Source organism: Aethalodelphis obliquidens, unplaced genomic scaffold (genome assembly GCF_003676395.1).
Source record: "Aethalodelphis obliquidens isolate GAN/ISIS:26980383/991018 unplaced genomic scaffold, ASM367639v1 scaffold20, whole genome shotgun sequence".
NCBI lineage: Eukaryota > Metazoa > Chordata > Mammalia > Artiodactyla > Delphinidae > Aethalodelphis > Aethalodelphis obliquidens.
In genome coordinates this window covers 8,516,739-8,532,411 of record NW_020837964.1, presented here as the reverse complement: position 1 = coordinate 8,532,411, position 15,673 = coordinate 8,516,739, and the positions used below count along the sequence as shown (strand labels likewise).

Sequence of the window (15,673 nt, the reverse complement as noted above, 5' to 3'; positions counted from 1 at the left end):
AGCAGTTTATACTGGAGGTCAGGGCTGCGTTGTTTCCCACTCAACACCTGAAACTTCCTCCCCCCTCCCACCCTCAGTATTAGTTCCCATCTGAAATTATATAAATGCTAATAGCTTTATTTCCTGTAGACGCTGGAAAGGGAGGCAGTCCGAATATTCCCACCGGCTTACCCTTGTCCCAGCATTTTCCAAATACTGCCAAAAAAAAAAAAAAAAAGACCAAAAAAAATAAATAAATAAAAGCAAACCCAACCCTTCTGTATAGCTCATTTATTGCTGATAATTTCATTAGGTGCCAGGAAAAGCAAAAAAAAAAAAAAAGGCAGACACTAAACAACAACTTTACAGTAATTTTTGGATCGAGGAAATGAAAGACTCAGCAAGCGGCAGGCGAGGAGAGTTTCAACATTGGCATCTGTGAACGGCAGCAATAAATCTGAGATTTTGGCAGGTGACTGAATGTGTGCTTTTAGAACGAAAGCTCTTTACAGAAGCATCATTTTGTTTTAAATAACGAGTGCTATACTCGTGCAAAAATTCCTTCTTCCTTCCCCCCACCCCCAAATGCTCCCAAATGCATAATGTTCCTTTCTTTACGGCAGCCCCTTTGATAGCATTCTAACATTGACTGGAAATAATGTGAGTTCATTGAGCCGCTTGCCCTGTACCTGCTCTGCTATAATTAATTGATTAAATCTGCTCACTAGTGGGCCGGTGTCCACAGAAAGGAAGACATTAGGCAGCCTTGTATGGAAAGGGGGAGGGGGGGGGGCTTGGGCAGGAGCATAATCTGATTAAACAAACAACAACAACAAACAATTCGGTAAGTTAGTCCCAGTAATAAAACGCTTTAAACAGAATTATTTTCCCTTATTTTCTCAGTGCCAACAAATACAGTGATGTAATGTGCTTAAGACATACTCATGGCATCTGTGACGGATTGGTCTGCTCTCCAGATCTGCGTGCCAGACAGCATCCTACCCCTTGCTGTCTTCCAGGACGGGGCAGTTACTCTAAAAGCTGAGGACCAAGAGGCCCTGAGGGGTCTGCAGTGAAGCCACGGTTCTCACGTGGGCTTTTCAAACCGAGGCACCAGGAGACGAAAACTTACGGTCTGTGTTTTCCCATGGCCTTTGCCTGAGAACACCTCATTCACCATTTCTGTTAAAATATTTTGATGGACTCTGCAAAGGAAATATGGTTATGACATCTTTAATTTTATGTTGGAATTAAATAGCTGGGCTCAGGTACCCACATTGACACTGGACATTGGGAAACCATGCTTGCGTTTTATTTCTGGGTGATTCCTGGCAACGTGGGAGGACACGTTATACAAAGGAGAAACAAGATTTCGGAGTCCTTTTACTGTGTTTTTTGTTTATATCCCAGTTCATAACAGAGTAAAGCCTTCCTTACATTGGTTTGAATTCACGTCAGCATAGGTACAGTCAGGATAAAACATATCCACTCAGCTAATTGTTAAGACTAGGAAAAAAAAAAAGTGACGGGTACTTAGAACCCGGGAAGAGCTGTTTTTACAAGTTCCATCAGGAAACTCCCACGGGTGACAGGAAAGCTACCAACAGGCCTCTCCCCTATGTTATATGTGTCCGACCTGCCCTGCCCCAAGGCAGCTCTGTTAAGGCTCGGTTGCATCCGGATGGGTCTTAGCCAATGTCAGGAACATCTGTAATGGGTAGAGCATACACATCAGCAGGCTAAGGTCCACCAGTATCTCCCGAAATTAGTGTTTCAACACACAAGATGAAAGAGCATGTATTAAAGGCCTGCTTTCAGTTTTGGTGCCAACCATGAGTAGTTGTGTTACCTCCTTTTGACAGTTCACGCTAAGAGACAGGCTCTAAGGTGAATTCCAAAGCCACTCTTTGTCTTAGGGTCAAGCAACACCATCACTTCTTTCCATGGTGACGATGCTAACATCACACCTGACCCAGGGATGCTACCATGGAGAAACTGACATCAAACGGCAGTGTGGGACTGTTGTCTCTCTTGATCGTCATGTTAGAAGACTTTGCTTAGAAGGCACAACCTTGATAAATCATGCACTTGGGTAGATTTGCGTATGTTAAGCTGGAACGTGCACTAATGGAAAATGTTAGGATCAAGGGATGCTAGGAAAATGGAGAATTTGATCTTTTTGTGATACCACTTAGGATGACTATTCTGTAATATGCCCAAGAACCAGAATATAATCTAGACTGTGTTTCTGAGAATAAATAAAATAATCAAATGCCTCCCCAAATGGCTTGTGATTTAATTCTCACACTCTAGCCTAGAAAGTTGCCAGAAATAAGCCACAAAGTTGTACATAGTGGAAATCAGCAAGACAGCAGAAAGCTAGTGATTCCCCATTTTTGGCTTCCAGGACTGAAATCTCTTAACCAAAGTGACTTTCTGAAAATAAACTAAGTAACTCTCCCAGGAGTATCAAGTATTGAACTTTTCATATATCAGCTTATAATACCTAATACCACAGAGTAACTTGGAGGAATTGTCCTCCTCTCCAAATTCCCCATCTAGCCAAATGCCTTTCTCTTCCTCACGCTCACCTGTCAATCATGTTCACGGCTGAAATTTGATTTCTCTCCCGCCAGTAACCTTATATGAAATATTACGGGGGGTGGGGTCAAGACCCGGGTGAATCTTGCCTTAAAAGTTCATTAACTCTTTGCTCAAAATGGATGGTTTCGGTGTAACAAAACCTGCCCGGTGTGTCTGGATCATTATATTTAATAGATGGCTTTCAAACTGCAATTATAAGGACAGGGATAAAAGAAAGGAATAGAAAGAGAAAGGAATAAAGTATCGGTATGGCATGCGTACACAAGGATACACAAATTAATCCCAAAGGTGTACACTTAGTTAAAATCTATGTATGAGCTATTAAAGAAAATGTTAATTTTGTTTAAGGCTAGGAAAGAAATCACGTTAAATATTCACGGTCCAGTTATTCAAAGCCTGTCCTTAAAATAACGTGTAAAAGTAAGTAATCAGATACCATATCGGAAGAGCAGGAAAAGATCCGGGTCTGTTTCCTGACACCCTCAATTCACTGGATTCTTAAAGTGTCTCCTTCTTAAACAGTAGCAATTTGATGGTGGGACTTAAACCCAAAGCTGTATTTCATGCAAATTTCTCAGCAAGCAAATTTAATAAAAAAAAAAAAAAAGTCAAACTTCATTCCATTAGCCAATAAGACGTAACAGGAATACATAAAACGATAACACTAAGTAATTATTGGTGTAAGAGTGTTGGTCTAGCTCTCTAAACGAAGAGGATTCATAATTAAATTCACCCCGGGATCCCTGTAATTGAAAACCCATTTAAATAGCTTAATTTCATTTTTTTTCATAGGTGAAAATCACATTTCTGCCTCCCTCTGCCTACATTTGAAGGGAGGAGTGGCTCCAAACTCACATTTGGACACAGGAGGGGGACAACGCAAATTGTCTGACATTCAAATATAAAGATGAGTCAACAGACTCACGCTAGTTAAGGCGAAAGATCTGAGATCCACTCGGACTGGATTAGTACTCTGTACACCACACCTACGTCATGAAATCAATATAAAAATGCATGCATGCTCGTCTCAACACACAATGCATCCTTCACTTCAGCATCTGGTATCACCATTTACGTACATGTGAAACCCCAATGCTAAAACCACTAAAGCAGGAGACCTTCGCGCCTCGAAAGCGATCAGCATTCCTCACTCGCTTTGCTCGCTTGCTGTCTCCCTCATGGAAAATGCACTCAAACAGGCACATGCAAATCAGAAATCAAGATGTACCTCTTTGACTTCAGGCAACAGGATTTTTCACATCACTGATGTAGAGGATTCCCTTGGGTACCTGATTTAGTAAATATATTAAAATAAACAAAGGGTCATTAATAACCATGAAGAGGGCTTTAGAAGGACAGTATGTTCAAGGCAGCCTAACTACCTATGAAAAGGGCAGAATGAGACCAAAAGAAGAGTGATTTAGGTCCATTTGCTTTGGCATCCTGGTCTCAGCCCTGCCAGAGGAAGGGTTCACATGGAAGAGAATGGCGTGGGATGCTTCTTCAACGACCCCTCTCCACTCTTGCTCTGGTCCCGGGGGGCTGAGCCAGTGATGCCCACTGGCCTGGCAGCCTGGAGCAGCTTTAGAGCTGCCCTCAGTTCAGAGAACCAAGCGATCCTGGGTTCACGGTGGAGGAGGATGTGAATGGTCTCTGATGGGTGTCTCTCAAGTGTTCAAAGACTGCCCATCCCCAGGGAACCCAAACCAAACCCTGGCTCTTTACTAGGGCCTGTTTCTCTTCCATCTTCCCCCCTCCTCTTCCATTGCCCTGGTCTCTTCTGCTGGTACTGATGACCTTAATTGCAGATGTTCTCTTAACAAATAGAACCATTTAGAGACCACCCTTTTATTTATTAACTTCCTCTCTGTTTAAATTAGTAGCAGAGAATGCTTAGAACGGTAATATGAAAATGAGATTGCTTTAGAAAAAAAAAAAAGTCTTTTTGCTTCACAGTGAATAACAAAGCACAGTAATTCAAAGTAGTTAGCTTTCTATGGTTCAAAAACCCCTTATTGCTATTAGCTATACTAATGTAAGTGGCAAAATAATTATCATTTACTGTACGGAGTCCAATATTTTCCAGACAGCAGTTTAATAACAAAGCAGACCTGTCATTTCTCCCCCTAGTTAGCCACACTCTACAAGTTCAGACTGTCAAAATATATTTAAAATCTAATTTAAAAAATTCAACATGGTTACAGTCAATCTGGGTACAATAACTGTGATAAACCAGTAAGTCAATCTAATTTTTTTTCCAACGTGGAGATTCAGTTATTCTTCTTTAATCTGCCCCACTTTTATTTGAATTACTTTACAATTGGTGTGAAAAAATACACACAACGCATACACCTGCTGAAATCTGTAGGCTGCTGTAACTGACAGAATCTTTTACTTAAATTTTCATTTAGCGTAACTCTATAATTTTCCCAGTTCCCTTTATCTAAATAGTCTGACTATGCATTAAAATACTCATATAAACAAATTTGTATTCATATCTGTCAGAGCTGCCCCAAATACATCATGGGCTTTCATCCACATTTCACGTTAGAAATGCTTTTAAAACATTATGGCACAAAATACTCTTTCATGTCAGAGTATACACTAATCTTTTGCCAAATAAATTATTTCTATGCCAAAAAAAAAAAAAAGAAACAAGAAACATACTGAAGTTATAAAACCTGGAAGTGTTATCTGTGATATCAATTATTCTCCATTTCAACTTCAAATGGCTAATCTCAAACAAACAAACAAAACAAAACAAGAAAACTTCCCATATAAGGTCACTTAAAAAAAAAAGTCTTTAGGAACATCAGATTTTTCTAGAAATGCTAGTGAATAGAGTTTAAAAGCTTAAGAGATTGTGGAGGGAATATTTTTGTAATTCCTTTGGGGCAGTGCAAACGTATGTTAAGCTTCTGCAAGGAATATTTACAGGAGATCATAGACTCGTGAGGCATTTTTCAATTTTAGAACAATATTACAAAGCAATAATTGAACGGAGACTTTGCAAAATGCCCCTTTGCCTTCCTGACCAGCTCACTCATAGCCTCTGTTATTTCTGGAGAAAAAGAATCGGACCTCATTAAATGCGTATTTGGAATCTTGCCTGAAATCTCATAAAGTAGATGTCCTTTTTAGATCATTGGTGTCCCTTTCCTCAAGATGACCTCTATTCTCTGGCCACCTGGGGAACCCATCCTGTTATCAAGGCATTTACTTTCAAAAGCTGGGGAGAGAGAGGTCCAAATAGGGTCCAAAAGCCATTGCCATTTTCTGTTCTCATCACCTTCACCCAGGCTAGTCACTGGGGAAGGGTGGTGGAGGGCAAAGGGGTCTCACAGCGGAGCAGGAGAGGAGATTTTCCATCCTGACCACAGCGGTGTAGTCGAAGCCGGACGTCTGCTAGCACAGAGCCTTGAAAAGTGGGATCTATTTACCTAACCATTAAATAGTACTTTTAAAATAGCATAGGAATGTACAGTGATATTCCAAGGAAGATTTTAAAGGTCTCACTACCGGTACAGTGCAGGGAATTAACACGGACAGTGCACCCTGAGAACATACAGATGGGCAGCATGCACCTCTGCGATGCTCTGAGTCATGCCAAGTCCAGCGAAGGTTTTATGGGAAGATGATTATTCTAAGACAGACCATTCAGGCTAGGTTTGGCTCCCGCCTACCAACACATAGAGTAGACCGAAAAGAACTCTGTCGTGTGATCATGTCTGTGTCCTAATGTGGAAATGGTAGATTTATCTTTTAATAGCCTACCCCCTACAATGTGTTACAGTTCCATAAATAGATTAGATAGATAAATGGCAGATGAAAGAAGATGTTGGATCCATTGCCTGAAAACAGACTCGACTATCATCTTTTAACAGATTTCATCTGAGAATGATGACTGCCGGTTTCCCCCATTCTAAGAAAAAAGATTTCAGTAGAATCTGACAGTGTAAAAGTGCGTCAGATGCTGAGATCATTGCTTTCGTTTCAACATATTTATCTGCACATTTATGAATCCTTCCTTAAGCAAAGAAAAAGGAAAAAAGCGGGGGGGGGGGATTTATTTAAGAAGGTGCAATGATGCTTAACTGCTTCACACTCAAGGATCCAAAAAACTGAAGGTCCCTATAAGAAAAAAATCCTACATGGAAGGTCTCCCTTCTGAAATTAGTTGTTTTCAAGTTTCTCCTCTTTAGACAGTTTCTGAGTGCCTGAGATTTGACAGCAACTGTGTTAAATCTGGGAATGCAAGCAAGCCCCTCTTGCTGGAGCTGTGGGTGAAATCCTAATAAAGTTTTCCTGAGTAGCTTTCCTCTGCAATAAACGTCAAACTCTATCAAGGAAAACCCCAACTGTATGGAGATTTCTAGAAAGATTTTCAAACAGTCTATCTAGATTTCCTTCTTTTTCTTTTGCCTCTTCACTGTCTCTAACCAGAGCAGGAAAAAAAAAAAAAAAAAATCTAGATCTGGAAATGGGCCGGAAAATTAATAGAGTAAAAATCAAATGATCTGGAGCTGATGCTCTTATTTGCAGAAGGTTCCTGGGGCAGCTGGAAGGTGGGATGGGGGGTGTCCCAAGGTGAAAGGCGGAGCCTTTTAGGGCTGAACCCCACTCCCTCCTTCCATGCGCCCACCCCAGAGCGCAGCAGAGCAGGTATTTTCAATGTCCCCAAGGGCTCCACTGTGGCCAGGGCAGTCCTCTTGGAAACCTTAAACCAAATCCCAATACAAACCCAAGTACCCAGCTGGGTCGCGGGCACCGGGTGGGTGCGGGGCCCTGGGGCTTGCTGGGAGTGGCCGCCGGTGGTGCCCCAGCACGGGCGCGGGCATCTCGGAGGGGAGCTGCTTTGCTAGCGTCCTGAGCCTGCTGGTCCCCCGGGGCGCAGCCCAGGGCCTGAGGCACGCGGGGACTCCTCTTGGCCTCGGGCAGCCGCTGGACCCGACCGCGCGGGCCCTGCTTCCTGTCCTTCTGCGCTTGGTGCAGTGGCCAGGGGACCCTGAGGATGCGGAGTGCACCTGGCCAGGGCAGTGATGCCCAGAGTGAATGGGCCGCGCAGAACAAATGCAGACCGGGAGGGGGTCGGGTGGGGTGGAGGGTGCAGGGCATGCGTGGGGAGAGGGCATGCATGGAAACTGGGAGACGGGACCTCAGCATCCTCCCCGCCTTCATCTCCTTCATTCCAGGCTTCAAAGTCCTTGGCGTGGGAAGCTCCCGCTGGCCTTAGACATGCCAGAGCCACTTCCGAGCTCTCCTCTGCATCCCTGCCTTTGTCTGCACTGGACCTGCCCCAGAAGTGACTTAATGGGTCCGAAGGCTCACCTTAGGTGACTGCCTTCTGGTATAAGGTAGTGATTTCTGAGTCTCTCTGATGGCCCTGGTGACCAGGCATGGGGGGTGGAGGTGCCAGAAATTATAGAGAGGACACTGGGATGGGACAGGGACCAGGTGGTAAGGGGCCAAAGCCCTGGAGCTAAGGACATCTCTATTGCTTTTAGGGATCATGGGGATTTCAGGGTCTGCCAGAGGCCTGTCAGTCACCCTGCAAACACATCTAGCCTGGTGGGAAGCTAGGGCCCTAGGAATGACCTAGAGTTGACCCCTGGCAACTGGGGGTCATAAGCCAAGGTCCGTCTCTTGTTAGTAATACTCCCCCCAGCCCCTGCACACCAGCCGCTACCTGCCCTCTGCTCCTCTGGGCCTAGTTTGGGATTGCCTATTTTTCTGGGATCCTCAGTCCTGCTTTCCTTCTGGAAAATCCCCCAAAGGAGACCAGAAACCCACTTCCACAGGCTTCCAGAAGTGGATGAAGTCATGCAGAACCAGGACAGATTTTGGTTGCAAAAGGGAACTCGGCACTGCTGACCGGAGTTCTCAGCCCAGGATTCCCTTCACAACCATCCTTTCTGGGGAGTCTCTCAGAAGAGCGGTTACCACGCCTCCTCTCCCAGTTCTATAAGGTTTCACGGCCTCTCCTATTTCCTAACCGAAAGAACCAACCACAAGGAAAAACCATTCTTTGGCATCTTAGCTTGGAAACACTCAAGGTTGGTGATCAGAATATTTAGAATAAATTCAGAATCCAAATCCCCAGCGTGTAACTCACACCCAGGCCTGGGCTGGGTGGAGGCCAAGGGGGCGTGGGGAGGTGAGCACAGAACTATTTCTACTTCCTCTCCTCCTCTCCCAAAGCTCCACAGACACCCCTCCCTCATCCTCCCTTCTTGAATTAATGCCCCTTTCTAATCGTAACCAAAGATCCAAGAATCTGTGGAGAAGGGAGGAATGTGATTTTGCAATCCCGAGTTCTAATTATAGAAAAAATTGTTACTTGACAAAAAGAAAGGAAAAGCAAATGAATTGTGTTCAACAGGGAAGAGGTGCTTAGCAGATGACTACGATCTGGGTAGAGAACTGTGCATTCCAATCATAGCCTCTCTGTGGAAAATGCATTTTGTGAATTTCTTAAAACTGTCCAACTCTGATGCACATTCATAGAAAGGTCTGATTTCTGGGTGCCGTTGATGTGTTCTTTCTATATTGGCCTTGTTATATTGGGCAAACTTAGGGAAAACACACAAAGGGCTTTCAAATTTAAGCAATAAAAATGGTCACCATGCCATCAAACCTACTGCGGTGACCACAGAAATATGGGCATAACACATCCAATGTCTCCAATGTCCCCACTGCAAAATCACGGATTGAAATATTTATAAATGCCCCCAAATTAAGACATCTGCAATTTCCTCGGAGCTCTTAATTGGGGTTCGATCTCTAAAATTTTCAAAACAGAAACACACGTGAACATACAGGAAAGAAACGGACAGCTGAACCTGGTTTGCACCTGTGTGCAAATGTGTACACTGGGTGACTCTTGCCTTCGAAGTCTGCGTCACCGTTCGCTCTGGCTTGCCTCATTTCTCACCTCCCACAGATGCTACAAAGGAATGGAGAGCCTGGGGTTTTGCTACGCCTTCGTGCCAAGCAATTTGATTTGCTTTGTTTTTTGTTTTGTCCCTCTCTAAAGGGTAAAGATGTTCCCACATTGTTGCAGGACTGTACTTCTTTATGCCCCGGCAATCATGAGACAGCCTGGGAGACTGAAATTCTCTCACCCTGTCCCCTACCCCCGCTGGAGAAAAAAAAAATGCCAGACAGAGCTGGGTTTGTTCAAGAGCCGTGGTGGAGCCAGGCTTGGAGAGAATTTCCCTTTTCTGGGGCTGTGTGATGTCTAGATTTTGAAGATTTATATCAAAAGTGAGAAAAGCAGTGTTATCAGAAGGTGGGTGAAGGCTCCTGCTCTGTTTTTAAACAAATACAAAAACAAACGAACTCATCCTGATTCAGTGGGCTGGAGGGCTGGACCACCTCCCTTATGGCTACTGTCTGCCCAGCCTTGGACTTGGGACATCTTTTAAATTTAGGATGGGCCCAGAGTGAGAACAAACTAGGTTTCTCTTATTTTACTCTGGACAACAAGGAAGGCACCAACCCCAAATTATTCATCTAGCCTCCTGAGTAATAATCAGAAGTGGTGAAAAGGATAGCCTCTCACGGTAGTTATCTCTTCCCTAAGAATGAAGACATTTCTTCAAGAAAAGGGACAAAATTTAAAAATATATCAAACGAAAGTAAATCGCAGTGGGGAGCCTCGCAGACGAGCAGTGTAAAGCGGGTGAACCTGGCTTCCTAGCCTCTCTGATCCCATGTTTATACGAGAAGTAAGCCCCGCAGCTTTGGCTGTGTGTTTTACTGGCACGGAAATCAGACGGCTAAAGGTTGTCACGCGTGGACCTCAGTCTTCCAACCTATCTCTGTTAGTCTTTAACTACCGACAGGCAAAAAATTGAGATACCTGTGCGGCCAGCAGACTTTTAAATACATTGATTGGCCTAGAACACCGGGGGAGTACATTTGATCAAGCCAAGGGTGAATACGGAAGTAAGTTGGTCTGAACCAAAAACAAAGACAACAGCAAAAACCTTCCAACTACTGTACTCGGGAACCTCTGAATGTGTCACAAGCCACTTCAGTCATTTCAGACAAGGACACGCTGGGAATGTGGCTACTGAGACAGCTGCGCCCCACGTTTGCAAGCGTGGTTACCATTTGCCCCCTGTACGCTGTGTTTAACCTTAAAGCTGGTGGTTTGGCAAGGGGGGGTCCTATTTAAGAGCAGAAGTATCTCGAATCAACGTTACTGAATAAAAACTACCGGGGTAAAGGTATAAGGGGGAAAAGATCAGAGCCTTAGAATCCCGCGTTCAGTAAGAAATAGAGCATCTCGCATTGGAATGGCCTCTGTTGAGAGTCCAGGTGGTTATGGCATGAAGGCAGATAAATATGATTATCTACACATCATTTCCTCACTGAGATCAGGAAGTAGAATCTCTGCCTATTTGAGGTCAATCTATTAATGTGTCGGATACATTGTAAAAAATTATTACACGGTTCTGGAAAAAAAAGAAAACATGGGAGGTGACTTTGTGGATGCCTGAGAGCAGAGAAGGGGGAGGAAAAAAAAAGCACACGGAGGGGGTGTACTTAACTAACATTGGTTTCACTTACGGCTCTGTCTGATGAATGACCACGTTTGACATCACTGAAAATACAATACTATCCAGGGCCCGAGAGAAAAGCAGGGTGCTCGGCTCTGTTAAAGCTTCTGCCCGTGGCATCTGCTTGGGGAGGGGGGGGTCAATTATTTATTTATTTTTCTTCTTAGTAAAATTATCTGCCAGAGAAACAACGAAGCGTGAAAAAGTACTGTTTAGCGTGTGCATGTCTACATAGGCTTTAAAAATGCTAGCTGTTAACCTGTGACACTTTCCTTCATATCAACGCACATACCTTGTAAATTTCAGTGGATTTTTTTTTAAAAACCAATATTACAGGTTGAAAACAATCGCATCTATTCATTCTGGCGCATCGTAAAGTAAGAAACACCAGCGTGCTTTTCTGTGGGTCTGTGTGATCCTCAGACAGGAGGCACAGTTAATTAGCAGGGAGCTTATACATTTAATAGCTTTCATCTCTTAACACATTTATGTTTTTCAAAAGGAAACTGAACAGAAGTCAGGGGTGGGCTGTGTTCCACGACTGCAGATAGTAATAAAAATAATAAAAATACAGTTCTCACGTAAATTTCATTTTGTGAACACACGGGTAAGCGCATGACGCTGCGGGGCTTCCAAAATGTGGTGTATCCCACCGACGGCTCCAACCTGTGAGTGGGCTCAGTTCTGTATTTGGAATGAAAGGAATTTTAACACTACTTAGACAAAGACTCAAATGCAGTGTAAAGGGAAAGCTAGATTTCCTTACATGATTAAAAAAAAAATGTAGAGACTTATTGGTAGTAAGGGCACTCAGGCAGGATTTCTTTGTTTAAAAAAAAAAAAAAAGCATGTATTTGTGTTCACCACTCTCATTACATTTCAAAGTTTTTAGTAATGGTTATTTCTGAAAGTGCCTTTCATTAGGAGTTAGCCTTCTCTTAAAGGCAGCCACCAAAACCTCACTTTTTTGCCAGCACCTCTGTACTTGGCGTTTTCATATTTGGGGCAAAAACCTGCTTATTATATTAAACTGCCTTGTAGGGGCCTACCAAAATGCTTAATTGTTGGACCACTGTATTTTTTCGCAAGTGGCATTCCTCATGAGGTAACTGCAGTCACTCCATCCAGGTCACTGTTATTTTGAAAACGTTTGCCTAAAATTTTGTGTCAGATGCTGGGCTTCCTGTATAAGCGATATTTCTGCTTCTACAGGGGGAGACTGCAAATCTCCTCGTTGGGATCGGACCAAAAAAACAAAACAAAACAAGAACTCTGAGACAGAGAAGAACAGCTAACTTCAAGCACATGGAGGTAGGTTTACTATTAAGACCTGTGTTAAAGCAAAATAAAGTGTGGATTCGGGGGCCCCATCCACTGTCTTCATGTTCTGTGAAAAAGGGTAGGAAGGCTGACACACCGGCCAGAGCTCATCAGCGCCAAGCACAACCTGTTTTCCTCAAAATCAGGCCTTCGTTCAGAGTTGCAATATTATTGTTATTATTATTTTTTGAAGAACAGAAAACAAAATACAACAAAAGTCACCGTGTTTGGCTATATTTTCAAAACAGTGTTGGCTTTGTCTAACATTCTATTAGCCATCTAGGGGAAGTTGCTGAAGAATGCAAACTGCATGAATTTGTAACATTAGTTGCATGAATTTGTGTCATTTTAAAATAGGTCAATGCTGTTAGTGAAGGTAGCTCCAGACTTTCCAAGGGATCTTTTAAGTGAGCCCGCACACGTAGCCTGTGTTGGGGTAAAGGCCGATAAATCAAAGCACAGCCTTTATTCCAACCAGGCATTATTTTCTGCTTGTATTCCAGGAGCTAAGGTGCTCTGAAATCATTACCAGCTCATCTACGTGGAGAAGCCCTCAATTAAATATTCACAGGGAAATATGATTTAATAACAGCTTAAACCCAGATACGTACTTGGACTTCTGTGAGAGGTGGATTTTTCTTTTTCCTATTTAAGACAAATGACCTTCAAAGTTAAGAAACAAACAAACAACTGTAATTTGTCCGAAGTGTTGATGTGAAATCCTGTCAGGCCTTGCTAACAAGAAAATCATGGCATGTAAGGGAAGAAGGAAAAATAATCAATTTGAGCCAAAAGGCAAGAATTGTTTATCTTTACCATTGAATGCATATGTGCCCAAGCCACCTCTGCCAATGCCTTCTCTGCCGGGCTCGTTTCCCTCTAGATGGCTGTGTGGTGGGATGAGAAGCTCAGGGCGAGGCTGAGAAGGCCCTGCTCTCTGGTTGGGATTTTTGTTTGTTTGTTTCCACCAGGGCAATGATGTCTCTACTTATTTGAAAACTGAAAACTCTGGGGGAGGGGGATTTTGAGAGATTGTAATTTACATTTATATTAAATATTACTAATTATTGGAAGGGACTGGCCTTCCACCTCACAAAACAGCCTATGTTTCACTCTGAATTATTGCCTCATTACTTCTCCATTAATCCTTCCTCTGGAGAAAAGGATGCCTTTTACACTTCTAACGCAGTGTTGGGCCCAGTTAAACTGTACACTAAGAAACTGAGTACAGAATCAAAAAAAAAAAATGCAGTTTATTATTGTAGATTATTCTTTCTCTTGATATAACCAGAATTGAAAATGAAAGAAAAGCACATAGGAACATCACGCGTGGTTAGTTAGTAACTCAAGATATAAAACAATTTTGCACAGCAAAATATGTAAAAGAAAAGTAACTGACAAGATTTTTTTATATTTATTGTGGTAAGATTTACTTTTCATTTTGTTTTTAAAGACAGGATGTCAGTCCCTGAAAATAACATTTACTGATTATTGCCTTTAAAACTGTGGATTTTTTTTTAAGTTACAGAAAATCCAGTTCTGCACCACAATACAACTGTAAAAAAATCTGCATCATCTTAAAACTGTGCAGTAATGCCATTTTTTATAACTGCATCAATTTATTAGCGTTCTAAACAGTTTTGCAAATTTTTTTTGTATTATATGCTTGCAGGTTATATCTTAGTGCAATTCAGTCCCAAATACTTTAATTTTGAAAAAAAAAACATACATTTTGAATGTAAAATACCCCTACAGATATAAACAGGGGTGCTTCCCCTTTTAATACTTTGGTTTTCAATACAGTCAGTGGTATAGCAAAGACTACACATACCCAACTTATATTTAAGTTGCAAGCACATGCTGTATAAGCTACTTTTTTTTAAACAGTCCCCTTGCAAACTCTACCCCCCTTAACATCACAACAGTAAACAATTTAGTGCATCAATCTTTTAAAAAATCTACAGCTAAACAGACCTAACTCTTTCAAATTTATCTATAACATTCCTTTATCTGTAGCATACATTTTAACTGGGCTAACAGATTATAAAAACTAGAATTAAATTATATACTAGAAACCCATAGCATTCCACATTTGACAATGACCAAAAGCCAAAAAAAAAAAAAAAAAAAAGGAAAAAGAAAAAGAAAACAAACCAAAAAAAATAACGGGGCAGATTTCTGTTTTTAAAAAATAAATTTTAGACTGCTTTCGGCAACAGCACAATTTTAGTCCCCCCAGTGGGGCAGTCATTCTTATTAAAAAGAAAGCATTAAGAGTTCTTTACTGTTGGCCGTTGTTAAATTTTTTAACCCATTCTGGCATCTTTAACAAGGAATCCCTTCAGTGCATTTACAATGGGAGGCTGAAGTTCTGAGTAACTCAAAGCAGTTTTGGAGCAGATGCAAACTTTCATGGGAAGAAGGATCTACGGTTGCACTTTTTTTTGTTCTGAACTCAAAAAACTCATGAGGCAATAAAACAAAAGTATGAATGCCAATGCCATAAGTCTTCGAACGTCCATTTCCAAGCCAAAAGGAAAAAAAAAAAGAAAAAAATAATTATACCATACATGTCCAGCATGCAGGCTTTTTTTTTATTAATATAATGTCTCTTTTCCATAAAGTCTTTGAAACAGTTATAGTTCATTGTTGCTAAGACAAAGTAGCAAGCATCGTAATGCATGAGATGAGAATGAGTTTTTTAAATGGCAGACTAAACTCTCAGATTTGGCATCATAAGGACCAAAACTCACGAGTCACACCCAGAAGGTTGATGCAGGCTTGATTGTGGCAGGTTCACGAGGATTTTTCCCCTCTATTTTAGCATAACAATGCTCAAAAAAAAACCCGATGGAACTCAGCACGCTGCAAGTGTATAACATTTCACATTTTTTTTTTTCCTTTGCAAGCTCAATCTCATACGAAGAACTCAGGAGGAGAAAAAAAAAACTTAGCTTTTTTTTTTCTTTTTTTTCTTTTATCTCAGAGGAGATGGGTGGAGAGGGAGTGAGGGTGGAGTGTGGGGAGGAAAAAAAAGGAGGTAACACAGCAAGCTCCAAAAACTCTAATTAAAAAAAAAAAATCCAAACAATACAAACACACACACACAGAAAATGAACACCAGCTCATGAACTGAAGAAGAAAAAAATATGTGAATGATGCAGGCTTCAAAGGTGAGCATGAGGAACTCTGCCGAGATCGCTGAA

General features: G+C 42.0%; 1 long non-coding RNA gene across 3 annotated transcripts in view; it reads right to left on the bottom strand.

The window, feature by feature from the left end:
* Nucleotides 1-253: 253 nt before the first annotated feature.
* The window catches only part of LOC113627320 (uncharacterized), a 241,568-nt gene continuing 226,148 nt past the window's right edge, over nt 254-15,673 (bottom strand). For all 3 annotated transcript variants that reach the window (XR_003435511.1, XR_003435509.1, XR_003435510.1), the window contains 2 exons: nt 11,158-11,267; nt 254-3,872 (listed from right to left, as the gene is read on the bottom strand). This is a non-coding gene — a long non-coding RNA (uncharacterized LOC113627320). The remainder of the gene's footprint in view (nt 3,873-11,157; nt 11,268-15,673) is intronic.